Genomic DNA, 12,889 nt, shown 5'->3' with positions numbered 1-12,889 from the left:
TCTCTAGAGCTTGCTATGTGAAATGACCAGGGACAGAAATGTGTGGTGAAACGACTTTGCTGCGAGGAAAAAGATGATTACGGCGCAAAAATCCCAATTTATTCTATATTTGCTTTAGGAAAAAACTTTCAATCAAATCAAGTGTTTCAGCTGTGAGAAAAGAATTTAAATCTAGCTTTGAGTTAAAGACACATCAGACACATAAAACTAAACACTGTATCCGCTCACTTAGGAAGTCATTCCCAACCATAGGTAGGGATATATTCCTTGGCATACACGGAAACATTTGTGAACTAATTTTTAAAAGTGACAAAATAATTTCTTACAGATATTTTAATAGCAGTACATGTGTAGCCCACACATTAAATGATAAAGCCTAAACATCTATGTAGTCAAACTTTGCTGAAAAAAAGGCAAATTGCCTATCAATTTTTGCTCAAAACCAGAAATGTCCAACTTAACGCCTTTGGATCAAATCCATCTCACCAAAAGATTCAAATTTTCCCTCCGGTAAAAATTATAGGAAAATATGAATTATTAGGTAAATGCGACATAGTAAGTTCCAGAGTCTACATTTCTAACCAAATGTGTTTTTTTGTTTTTTTTTTCTGTAGATGCTTTTAAAGTGATTTATATGATGTCATGTGGAAGTGTTAAAACAATCAAATAATAATGTTGAAATAATTTCCCTTATTAATTAATAGGAAAATTGTGTTGGGGCCCACTTAAAGTAGACCACATGTGTCAAACTCAAGGCCCGGGGGACAAATGTGGCCGGCCCTTTATCCAATTCAGCCCACAAAGACAATAAAAATAACATTGAAAAGATTAATTATTGTGTAAATGACCAAATAATCCAGTTGTAGACATCTCATATATTTAACAATTTAATAAAACTCCACAATATTTTTCAAGGCTTGCAGTTTTCCTTTGTTTATATCACATCAATGCAGTAATTTTTAATTGCAAGTTGTGGAAAGAACTCTAAATTTTTCCACAAATCTTGCAATTTCTCACAAAACAATTCCACAAATTTTCTTTAAATTAGACCAAAAATTGGTTACAAAATCAATAAATTTTGAAGTGAAGATCTGACAGGGACTGATATTAAAAACAAGGGCACAATTGATGTTAAAAAACTTTTCCCACCTAAAATCTGCGGCCTACTTGAGATCAAACTGGTCCATATTTGGCCCCTGAACTAAAATGAATTTGACACACGACCTGAGATAGATGAATAAATATTAGCCAATTGTAACAATGACATATTTCATTAAGCATCTTTGGTTCACAGCACACTAGTCTGGTGGTCTATCTCGCTATCCTGTCCTGTTGTCCACTAACCCCAACCAGCCGACGCAGATGGCTGCCACCTCTGCTGGTTTGTTTTTCCTTTTTATTACAAATTTTATATTTTTATAGCGCTTTGAGATGACTTTTGTTGTAATTTGCACAATACAATTAAAGTTGAATTGAATTGAATTAGTACATATACTATAGGATTCTCAGCCATTAAAATTTTGGAATTGTTATTATTCTTTCAACTAGCATTCTGTTTAATTGACATAAGTGCTTTAAAACCCAAGTATGTTTAATGATATATATTGTGCTACATTTCAGATCACACATTTTTTAACCAACCATTCATGATGAGCTTGTCAGGGATTAATATTAAAATGAATATAAATTATGTCTTTTTACTCCCTAAATTTCCAAATCCCACTGCTCTCTCTGAATGAACATTCCTTACCACCCCCACCTCTCGCTGCACTTTCTGTTCAATCCTTGTTGGTACGTCAGCTTCCCAACCTCTCTAACCTTGCTGACGGAGCCTCTGAAACACTCTGGCTGGCTGTAATGGTTTTCTAATCAGCAGTAAAAAAAAAAAAAGAGGGTAAAAAACCCTTTTTTCTTCTTCTTTTCCCTCAGCCACAGTCATGCTGTTGCATTTTCATGCACTGTCCCTCACTGCATGCACAGACACACACTCACACACACACACCACTCTCTGATTAAAAGGTGAACCACTTCAAAGAAGCCGGAATACTTGACATTTTTACCTCCTCAGATACCAAAAGAAATGTATTACCAATAGCACCACCAGACAATGGGCTCTGGTACACCAGACTCACGTCCTAAAACTAGTGTTGCATTTCTCTTCTCTAACTAATAAAAAACAAACCAACAAACAAACAAAAACAGGATGTCCTGAGTGTTCTCACTTTCTGTTTCTATATTAAAGAAACTGAATATTAAAATGTGCTCATTTTGTACAATTATTCTAAATAGGACAACTTGATGCATGTAGTTTAGCAGTGCTGTATGGGGGGTTTAAAAAACTATGATTTTTTTTTCCTGTTACTTTTGACCAGATTTACAGCAGTACTTGTGAAATTAATTTTCTCGTAAAAATGTAATGTCTATGTTAAATCTAAATCAACATGTTAAATATTGAATATAAATGTAAATGTCAGATCTAAGTGTTATAACTCAATGTTAAATCTAAATCTAAATGTTAAATTTAAATCTAAATGTTAAATTTAAATCTAAATGTTAAATTTAAATCTAAATGTTAAATTTAAATCTAAATGTCAAGGGTGAAACTAAATATTATGCTAATATGCAAATACATTGGTAGTACCAAAAATAAAAGCTCATCTGGTAAATTTGCATATTAGCTAAATATTTAGTTTCACCTGTGACAACTAGATTTTACTTTAAACATCGAGATTTAACATTTAGATTGAGATTTAACATTAAACATTTAACATTTAGATTTAATATTTAACATTTAGATTTAATATTTAACATTTAAGTTTAGATTTAACATTGACATATATTTTTCTTGTAAATTTGGTCAAAAATTAAAATGGAAAATGAAATGGAAAAAATTCACACGTTTTTTAAAAGTGGTTTGTTGCTAAATGTTGTGAAAAGTTGCTGTTTATTTTAACATGTACAACTTTTTAAACGTTGCCTCATAGTGCTGGCCTAAAGAATGCAGAATTCAAAGCTCCCTGGGATCAGCACTTTATTTGCAGTTTTCTTTAGGAAGCACTGGTTTTCCAATCCAACCTTTATCTGTCCAGGTTAAAATGCAGGCCAACATTGCAGCACCAGACACACCAGGTGTACACAGCACAACCCCTACAAACACACATAAAGAAATAAGGAAACCAATCATTCGCACTCTACAGGGGCAAATAACAGGCCAATCACAACAAGCAGGAGAATTTCTTGTTCTTTCTTTTGGTAGCAATTTGATTTCCAGGTCAGCCGTCCAATAAACAGATACATTTGATACCAAACATAGCTGAGACGGCCCCACAACGTGTAGCCATTCCTCCAACACAAGACCCACTTTCTTCTGAACTCTTTAACTTGTAGGTAGGTTATTTGATATATTGTAACCCAGAGATGAGTAACTTTTATCCCATATGGGGCCACAAAAATGTGATAATTTGATCCGAGGGCCACATTTATAGATTTGATGTCAGCAATTTAGAAAAATTACCAATCTGAGCAATAATATAAGGAAAAACTAAAGGTTTTGTCCGTGTTTTTGTTGTTGTTGCCTCCGTCAAGAAGGTCACATTTTCACCAGCGTTTATTTATTTGTTTTTTTTTTATTTGCAGGTTTACATCAAATTTACTAAACAGATTTTTATGAACATTTTACTAAAGATACATCTTACTCCTGCATGGAAAACTTAATTAATTCATTTGGTGCTTCTGGATCAGTTTGAGTAGTCAAAAAATTTAAACATTTGGAAAATTCATATCTCGGTTCGTGATTGACTGATCTTTATTATATTTGACTCAGTTATGTCGGGTTGGTTTCTCGATGACCGCATCGAGTTTCATCCAAATCAGATCTGAATTGCACATTTCATCACGATTTTTCAAGACAAATATGGGTGCCCATACATTTGAACCTAGTGTATGGTTATTAATGGGGCTAGAAATCTCCTCCAAGCCTTTAAAGTGTGAAAAATCACGGTACCAGATAACTGCAGATATCTGGCAAAGAGGATATTTGGGGCTTGGTGGAGGTTTTTTCTCCCTGACTGCTCTTGTTTTTGTACATTTTTGTTACATTGTGTAGTTTTGTGTTTTGGGCTGCCTGTGGCCCATGTCTGTTGTAATCTAACCTTATTCTTTATCTGGAATAACATGATTGGATAAACGTAGTCTAGGATTATCACTGTCACAGATACAGTCCAGTCAGCATGGGTTAGGAGCCCAAAGGAATCCTCGCCTTGTCGGGAACAAAAGTGAAACTTGGAGTTTAATGACAGCACAGTATAGAAGAAAGTGAAACAGAACCTAAAGTTATCAGGCTCCTCCTTTCTTGTGACACCAGCTCCACATCTATATTTCAATATGTCGCGCTACATTGAAGATTAAGCACAAGACGTACCTGTTTGATAAGGTCATTCATTGGTGCTGGCTCAGGTGATGGTGAATCATTTTCTGTGCTTATGCTGATGTAGGCTTATGTAGGAATCTTGGAGAACTGTTTCTAGTACTTTGGGTATTTCCTCTATCATCACTTTACCCTGACATTTTCTTTCACTTTTGTCATCTGTGTGTCTTGTGTATCACGTATTTGAGCTGACACTTCCTCAGTGGAAAACGCTGGTTGTTTTTTTTTGGTTTGTTTATATAGTTTTTTTTTAATGCTCATTCTGTCTGGATCTAAAAAGTTCCATCCCTGTTTTTCCATTTAATATGTGTAAGAAAAGGAAGAGAAAGAGAAGAGAAAATGTAGACAAAAACTGCCTGGAGAGGATGACGGCATTCTTTCTGTTGTTATGTTTCTTATTTTGTGTGTGTATGTTTATATATAGAAAAACACAAGTTGATTTTAGAATGGAAAGGTCAAAAAAATCAGTTTTTTTTTTTTTTTTAAATATGTGTTTCATCTTAACTACTTCGGGAAATGATTGGTGTTGTGTAAATCAGAATCATAATCAGAAATCTTTTATGAATTCCCGTGGGGTAATTAGGTAAAGAGTGGCATAAAAATATAAACACAGTAATTACAGTAGTTCTTCACCTTATTGGAGGCTTCATCACTGCATTCACCCTTTGTAATTGGATTAATGAAATAGGATTTCTTAAAAGTAATTATATATATGGGGTTCAGAGCCAAAATATGCAGTCGACCACTCTTGGTGAAAAGGGCGGGGCTAGAATCGGAGCTACAGATAGCACCCAACTTATGTCTGACTCATCTTATGAAATGCTATAAACAAAATTCATCAGCTTCCTCAGTTTCTTTATTTCATGTTGACTGTTTTGCAAGATTTAGTTTCCACTTCTCTGGAATGTCCACTAAACCCAACCAACCCAGCTGGAGATGTTTTTCCATTACAAGGACGTTTTTTTCTCCCCATGCAGTGCAGCTAATGCTTTTTCATGTTGAATTGTTGGGTTTTTTTCCTCAAGAATTTTATATTTTGATAGTTTGTGCTATGAGATGACTATTGTTTATATATATGCTCATTTGTTTGTTTTTTTCTTTAAAAATGTATATATTTTGATATACAGTATAAAAGAGGGGCTTTTTTTCCCACTGTCGCTTAATGCTTGTCCATGTGGATATTGTTGAGTTGTTTCTTTGTTACTATGGACTTTATATTTTGTTAAGCGCGCTTTTAATTTGTGCTATAAAAATAAAGTTGAATTAAATTGAATATTTTGCGCTATGAGATGGCTATGTTTATAAGTGGCGATGTAAAAATACAGTTGATTTGAATTGAATATATGTAAACTTTATTTATATTTATATATGTAAACTTTATTTATATATGTAGGGAAAAAGCTTCTGATAACTTTTCAGACATTGTCTCTTTATTTTATCAGTTAGGTAGTGATTTATTTTCTCTTTTTTTCCTGACTTTTTTGTTTTTTCTTAGGGAAATTTAGGGAAATTATGGTTCAACTGTTTTTGAATCTTTAAGTGATCCAAAAAAAAAATTCAAATCCTGAACCTACGCCTCTCTCTCTCTCTCTCTCTCTCTCTCTCTCTCTCTCTCTCTCTCTCTCTCTCTACTCTCTCACTCTCTCTCTCTCTCTACTCTCTCTCTCTCTCTCTGCAGGTTCTCTCGCTCACCACCAGGGGCCTTCCACACCGTGCACACAGTGGAACACACAGTGGAACACACAGTGTCTGCTCTCAGTCCGTGCGCTCTTTGGGAACCCGAGGCTGCAGAAGCGCAGCGCAGTGTCTGAGCGAACACACGCACACCTCTCCCTCCTCATCCCCACCTGTCCACCTGGGAACCATACATACACACAGCTGTGCACGCTGGATGAAGTGACACTCCCTGTAAGTGTAAGTGATGCAACACGTTCCGACCCAACATGCCACAGGAAAAGGCTTCTTTTGGAGGACTGTGCTGAGAACAAGGTAAGACTTTGATTCAATGCAGAACTTCACTGTGCACTTTTATTCTATTTGATCAATCTACAAGAGTCACAAGTTACACCGAGAAAAATCACATAATTTTATGCATAGAAATATATTTAAAAAAAAAAAAAAAAAAAAAAAAAAAATTGAATGCTCTCTTATTTTGTTTGCACGTGTCATTTGTGCACATGAGAATACACATTTATGGCGGTTTTGGTTCATATTCCGCGGCTGATCTTGTCATCTAACTTGTTGCAGACCATACGATTGATCTCATGAACTGGTAATCACCATAATCAGGTTCATGGGAAGCACGCGGTTCCACGGGATACGCACGCGTGGGTGATCTTTTATTTTTTATTTACTATTTTTTTTTTTTTTTATAGTTAAAATGTGTTTATTAATCCATGTAAAACCAACACACAGATCGGAAATGCACTTGTGATATTCCCTGCAATGCATGATAATAACCGTTTGTTTAAATGATGTCAGATCAAATGCATCCGGTGTTAAAAACGCTGACTTTTAAACCGCAGCACGTGTGAAATGATGGATTCCTGCAGCCACTTGATGCACTGAGAGAAGTTGGACACAAGCCACCGTGCACTATAAAGCTGCTGAATGAAATACGCCTTAAAAAAAAAAAAAAAAAGAAGCTGACTAACATTTTTTTTGTTGTTGCACAGACTAAAGACACGGACACGCGTTATTAATCCCTTCCACTCCCTCACAGTTGTTGTAGATTAAAATCTCGTTAGTGCTGCGAACAACATCAGTTGGTTTTTGTCCTTTTTATTTATTTATTCATTTATTTATCTATTTATTTCCTCTACTCGTTCTTCCAACTGTCTGCACCACATTTGTTTTCTTTAATTGTTTTAATCCTCGTGTGGATCTAATGGATTTTCCACAGATCCTTTTCTCATCAGCAGCATTTTTTGTGTCATGTTTGTTTATCACATAACGGCTTTAGAAGATATCCAGGGTTGGTGCAACATTAAACTATATGACCTAGGGACGATACGGGGCTCACGATTACGATACGAGACAAATAAATAAATGCAGTTTGAAAAAAAAAAAAAAAAAACATCAATGCTTTTATTAGACTTTAACTCCAGCTGTGCTTATGTATTCATACATAATAATAATTTGAATATTGTATTTTGTAATAAGCGCTTCAAAATGACTATTGTTGTCATTTGAGTTAATCAAATGAAGTTGAATTGAATAATAAGACTTTTTTTTAATATATAAAATATTGCAAATACGTTGCAAAAACAGGCTTAAAAAAAAAAACCCGACAAATTATGTCGTCATCATGACATTTTTCAAAAACAGAAAAATTATTTCTATCTGTGCATAAACTTTTCATATCAAATGTTCTTTGTTTTAAATACACCAACTCGAACAGTCAACACAGCCCTCTAGATGTTCTTTTTCAACAATATTAGCACTTTTGGACATTGACCATGTGTCTCCTGCAGTTGAAACAAGTATATTATATTCCCCTCCCCCAATATCGCGATACCACTCATACCATCAACGTCAACGATATATCTTGTGACGTTTCGATATCGCGATATCTTGTCACACGATATACAATCCCCCACTTTTAGTATGACTACTGCTGGTTTTTACCCCTAGTATTAACATAACGTTATAATTCTGCCCAACATCCACTTAGTTTATAGATATTTAAAACTACAAAAATGGTCACAATACTTGCTATAGGAGAGCAGTCACCTTGTGTTTGTAATATCTAAGGGAATTATGATCTATTCCTGTGACAAGACAGCTGAAATGCACACGTGTGCACTTCATATAAGAAAATATGATTTGTAACTGTTACACTTCCATATGGATATTACTCAGTGACCTTGACTGTGGTTAAAAATGATCATGTTTAGTCCTGAAGGGAGTCCTCGATGTTGTCCTACACGTGCGTGTGTGCATGCATGCGTGTGTGTGTGTTGCACAGATGTGTTTATTCAAACCACTGGCTTTCCTGTTTGCCATTTTTCCTGAGCTAATTGGCGTTGAGGTAAAAGAGAGAGAATCCTGTTGTCCCAGCAGCCAGTCACTTACTTTAATCAATTAGATGCTGATTTGTGCTGTAAAGGGTGAGAGAGGCTGGATCTCCCTGTGAGGTCTCCGACCTCTATTGACCGTCTATTCGGAAATGTGATCCGGGGGGTGTGTAGAAAATTCCCTATATTCCAGATGAGGTAAAGACCTTACAGATGTTGTCATCATCTTCATTATTTGCCAAGTGGATTTTGAGTTTTTTTTTTTTTGTTGTCATGCTGATATATTTTCCGGTTTGGTCCTTTATATTTGATATTGTTCAATATTAAATGTTCAATTTCTGATATTAGCCAATACTAAGGGTGTAAGAAAAAAATTGATTTGTTCATATATCGCGTTATTTCACTGAGCGGGTATCATATTCGATCCGAAAAATGTCCAAATCAATTTTTTTAATCACGTGTTTTTTACGCACAGAAAACCCAAAAACATTGAATTGTGCTAACATGCACAGCACATACAGGCCCAGTCACTAGGTGTCAGTGAACCTCATCAGGCCTTATTAAAATAACTCACTCCTCAATGCTTGGTAACTTAGAAAAAAAAAAAAACACGAAAAAAATAATTTAAGAACTTTAAATAATCAGAATCTGTTGTGGAAGCAAATAATTTTGAAAAATGTAGTTTGACAGTTTGATAAACATACCACTTGTTTTTGATATTGGTACGTTGGAAATTTGTAATTATTGATAATGTGATGCTTATCGAACTGTTTAGTATTGGGATATATTGTATTGTGACATGCAAATTGTGAATCGTATTGTATCATCTATCCATCCATCCATCTTCAAACCCGCTAATTCCCGTTTATCAGGGTCACGGGGTATTGTATCATCTAGAGCTGCGTTAAAAAAAAATTAAAATCAATTTAATCAATCATGGATGGATTTCATTGAAATTTTCCAAAAATCAATTCTTAGGTTCTGAAATTGATTTTTTATTTATTTTTTTCACTCTAACCCTAGTAATCTTGTGCTATAGTCTGGCATTAGCAACGTCAACTCGACTTCTGTGCCTGCGAAACGCATGAGTGCATTCAGTACAAATATGGCGGATGCAGACGAATCTGCGCTGGGTAAGCCGCCCCAATTTAAGTCAGAAGTTTGCAACCATCCCAAGTATAATTTGAAAGATCAGTGAATAAATACTAAATCAAAATCAAATTGTGATTTATCGATTCGATTCAAAGCACACTCCTAGCCAATACTGATATATACACATAGATCAAATTTTTAGTCACATGATATATCTCTTTATTAGGGATGGACCCATATGGATTTTTTTTTTAGGGCCGATACCGATATGGACTGCTGATTTTCTTGAGCCGATATTTGGAGGCGATGTAAATTGTGGGTGCAAAAGTAGCATCATAAAAATTACACAACGATGATGACAAACGGTACGAGTCTCAATTTTTTAAAAAAAGGAACAGTTATTGAAATTAACAAAGGTTAAATAGAACAAGTAAAAAAATGTTAAATATTAAAAACAGGTGATGTAGAAGAAGAACAAGTAAAACTCATTTCTGCTCTCTTAAATAATGCGGATCGGTGAACGCAGCAGCACGCATCGGCCGATACACGTAAAAACTATCACTACTCTTTACGAAACAAAAAACAGGTGAAGTCTACACTGAATTTATTCCGTAAATAAACATCATCTGTTCAAAATTGGAATACTTATTCAACTTTGGCAATGGAAAAGGTGCCGTATTTGATTTTATCATGTCTCCAATAACAACACGTTGATTGATTTCAATCGATATTACATTCTATGGCAAATACCGTACCATCTCTAATGTTTGACCCTTTAAAATAATAGCCTCAAAAGGTCTGATGTAAGTAAAAAAACAAAAAAGAAAGAAAGAAAAAAAAAAAAAACAGTTCAGGAAAAGATGTAACAAATTGGAGCATCTGCTCTGTGACTGTAATTGGTGACACGTTTCAGCTTTGTGTCCAGGTCTTGTCATTTATTCACTCAGCGGTCTAACCAGCATGTACATTACAGGGGCCATGTAGCAGTAACCCAGATGGCAGAATGGGCTGATTGTGATTTATGTACCAAAACTGAATGTATTACTGCTAGCCTGTGTTCTCAGTGCCTGTTCTAGCCAGGCTTCTTTTTTCTCCACACACACTTTTAAACACACACACACAAATTACAGAAACGTACGCTCTAGCTGTATGCAAAATAACGTGCGTGTTCACCTGCTGCTTTGTCACCCTTTTATTTTCTTTTTTCTACCACACACACAAACACACAGTCACAAGCTGGGAAATCATTTAGACGAGGCAGTCTACTGTAAGGAGACATTGATTTCCGTTTAGCAAGCCGGTGCATAAGTGTGGAGTAATGTTTGAGCAGACATAAGACCGAATAAATGAAAAAGCACTCTCAAAGGAAACAGAAATGGAGAAGTGAGAATCACATGGCAGTAAATATTGTTTATACAAGGATAAACCTGGGACTTTTATTACCAACAGACTTGGGAACGATTGGACTGACTAAGTGATCAGTTCTCGTGGTCAGGTTCTCCTCTGCTCTCTCTTTCTCACACGTTTTACAGTCCCAACCCTCGCTGCTCAGAAGTGCTGCTACGTTGGTCAGAAACGGTCAAACCCTTTGTCACTACATTACCCCCACAGGGCGGTGACCGCATCAACCACATTAACACCTCTGCTCTGTGATGGAATCACTTTGTCAGAGGAGATACTGAGTTGTGGGCTGTGCGCTTCATGCTGCATGCTTGATTTTACACTTTGGGTATTACCTGATTTGAGAAAGAGCTTTGTAGGAAACGCTGTCATCCAACAATGTTCAAGTCCCGTGTCCCCCTGCAGGACGCCAATGAGTTTTTGAAAGGCTGAAATGGGAAAACACTAGCGAATAATAAATATGCTTTTAGAGGTTTTTTTCACAGGCACCATTTGTTTTAAAGGAAAAATGCTGAATCGACGAGGAATCTTTTTTCTTTGTACTTTTGGTTTTGTTAAACGTATATTTGTGGTCAGAGATTTGAAATCAGTATTTGTCGACTAAAATTTTTCGTCATTTAAGTGATGATAACTAGACTGACTAATTGAAAATTTAAAAAGTCATGTTAAAAACTACAGCAAAATATTTGTCTTTTCATCAACTAATAAAAACCAAACTATAATTTCATCACATGGGACTAAATCAAATCACAACTCATCATTTGATCACTTAAAATCTGTGTATTTACAAACATTAATACCATCCCATATCAGGCTGATCAATGGTAACTAAATCTTTGAAAAAAATAATCCATGAACACTTATCCTGTATATTTTAGTTGTCTATATCTGTAACAGGTTTAGTCGGCTAAAAACTTAGTCATTTATTTGACTTAAACTAGAATATAACTGAAATAGCTCTGATCACTATATTGGGACTAAAACTACATTACATTTTAGTCAAAAGACTGACAAAAACTAAATCAAAATATAGTTTTTTTTTTCTGTTTTTTTAAATGATCAAAACCAAAAAAAGCTTGAGTATGTTTTCTTTACCTTTAACCAAGAGGTCAGTGCACTTGATGAATTAAATGAAAGTTTCTATAACAAAAGGTGCCTATCCAAATTAATCATAGCTATACAGTCTGTGAAAAGCGTTCAATCACTGTTAATTTTGACAACACATTTTCATTTATTTGTTCATTCATTTGGTGTGTGAATGTGAATGAGTGGATATGTAAAGCACTTTGTGACCTCTGTCTGTGAAAGGTGCAATATAAATAAAACATTACTTACTTAAACATTACATTACATTTAGTTTTAGTCGTACTTTTTAGTCTAAAATGCAACTTAGTTTTTGTAAAAATTCAGTCATCAGGACTATTTCAGTTATATATATTCTAGTTTCACTCAACTAAATGACATTAAGATGTTATTGGACTAAATTTGTTCCAGATATAGTCGCCTGAAATATAGGGCATGAGAGTTATTGTTTTTTTTTGTTTTTTTAAAGATTAATTATGAAAACATCAATATATTTTGATAGTTTTCATTGACATGTGTATATATATACTGTATATGTATTTTTTAAATAAAATTAGTCATAGTGTAGTTATTGCCACTTAAAAAATATAGCTGACGAAAACTATAACTATAGATAATGAACATAGAATCTTGTCAACTTAGCAGATGTTTGCTACTGCTTTGTTAATGTCGCAGCATAACAGACTAATGAACAAGTTGTATTTGATGCAACGTACACTGTTGTTGGTTGAAAAAAAAAAAAAAAAAGGCCTTTCATTGCGAGTGCTCAATAGTGTGCTTGTGTTTGTTTCCTGGAGGCAGGATTCAATCTGCGGTGATGCGATCCAGGTTTATTCATTAGTGTTTGTTGCTGGTCTGCTGGTCTACGTTT

General features: G+C 34.9%; 1 protein-coding gene across 1 annotated transcript in view; it reads left to right on the top strand.

Moving 5' to 3' along the window:
• The first annotated feature begins 6,165 nt into the window (after positions 1-6,165).
• The window catches only part of cdh22 (cadherin 22), a 230,293-nt gene continuing 223,569 nt past the window's right edge, over positions 6,166-12,889 (top strand). The window contains exon 1 of the mRNA XM_028447030.1: positions 6,166-6,415. The gene's annotated coding sequence lies outside the window, so the exon portion shown is untranslated. The remainder of the gene's footprint in view (positions 6,416-12,889) is intronic.

Source organism: Gouania willdenowi, chromosome 5 (assembly GCF_900634775.1).
Source record: "Gouania willdenowi chromosome 5, fGouWil2.1, whole genome shotgun sequence".
NCBI classification, from domain to species: domain Eukaryota; kingdom Metazoa; phylum Chordata; class Actinopteri; order Blenniiformes; family Gobiesocidae; genus Gouania; species Gouania willdenowi.
This window is presented reverse-complemented; position numbering and strand designations above follow the sequence as displayed.